Source organism: Cebus imitator, unplaced genomic scaffold, assembly GCF_001604975.1.
Source record: "Cebus imitator isolate Cc_AM_T3 unplaced genomic scaffold, Cebus_imitator-1.0 Scaffold146, whole genome shotgun sequence".
Taxonomy (NCBI): Eukaryota; Metazoa; Chordata; class Mammalia; order Primates; family Cebidae; genus Cebus; species Cebus imitator.
In genome coordinates this window covers 3,250,066-3,251,518 of record NW_016107461.1, presented here as the reverse complement: position 1 = coordinate 3,251,518, position 1,453 = coordinate 3,250,066, and positions in this window count along the sequence as shown.

Genomic DNA, 1,453 nt, shown 5'->3' with positions numbered 1-1,453 from the left:
TGGGTTTGCCATTTAAATACTTCTGTGTGATTATAAGCCACTTAGATACAGCCTATTTGTATTTGTTTTATCATTTGTTAAAATGGAGCAAATGTTATTTTCTTATATTGATTAACCATATATTAATAATTGATTACAGTCTGTATTACACACATATACACACATATACAGCCTGTATTGCACACATATACAGTTAGTAAGCAGCAGAATTTGGTCTATATTTCTTTGGGTATTTTTTGGTCTATATTTCTTTATATCTTTTCTATGTGTCAGTTTTAAGCATCTCTTATCTCTTCTGTTTTATTTTAAATCATCCATGGTAGTTTACTCACCACAAGATAGACCTGATATTCTTTGTTTAATGTCAGTTTCAACAGCATATCTATACAACTTGCCAATCTCGGGAAAACTTCCCCATTGTGTTTGCCTGTGTATGCTTCTATGAGTGTGTGTGTGTGTGTGTGTGTGTGTGTGTGCACATGTGACTGCTCTTTGTGTTCATGAAAACATTTCAGCACAGTTGGATGTACTTTCTGTAATGTCATAAGGAAATATACAATAGAAGATTATAAATGACATGTAAACATTTGCCTCTCATAAGGTTATCCAATAAATAATAACTGCTATACAAGTTTTAATGGAGATGGCTGTGATCGTCTGGAGGAATTCAAACTCTACCTCTCACATTAGAACTTATCTTTTTGGAATCACTTACACAATAATTACAAAGTACAGATCTTGACTGTTCTCTCAGAAATTGATTTAAGTTTTACGATCGTTGCCAATTAGGTTTTTTTTTTTTTTTATTTCTGGCATATACTTATGTATAGTACTGGATATACATTCTGAGGCAATTTCATATCAATGTGCTTAAATAATTTAAATGACTACAGATTTAAATCACTTAAGCACAGAGATATAGGCTATGCATTTGCAAATTAGGTACTACTCATGAAGAAACTCAGTGTCAAAAATGATTTCTTAGCATTGAAGTATCAAATATACCAATTATGTCCCATAATTTGGAATTTTGAAACTCTGCAAGAGTAGGATTGCAACTCATATTCTCACAGAACTGGATGATAATTTAGTACCTTCTATGTAGAATGAGTAATACACTTATTGGCCATAGTGTTTCTTATAGTTAATGAGGCATCTCTCACAGATGAAAACATATGCCACATGAATTTAATGTACTTAATATAGCTTTCAAAATACTTTCTATATATTATATTCTAAAATTAAACAGGATGTAAGAGAATATTTTAAACAATCTAATTAAACTGATCATAAAGTAATGTAAAATTCAAACCTGATTGATTAGATACATCTTTGAACACACTGTCTTCAGAACTTATCTGTCTACATTAAACTACTTGGTAACCTTATTTTAAGAGCCCATCATTATCTCTAATTTTACTTCCAATATTCCATCATAAAAAATTAACTAAGA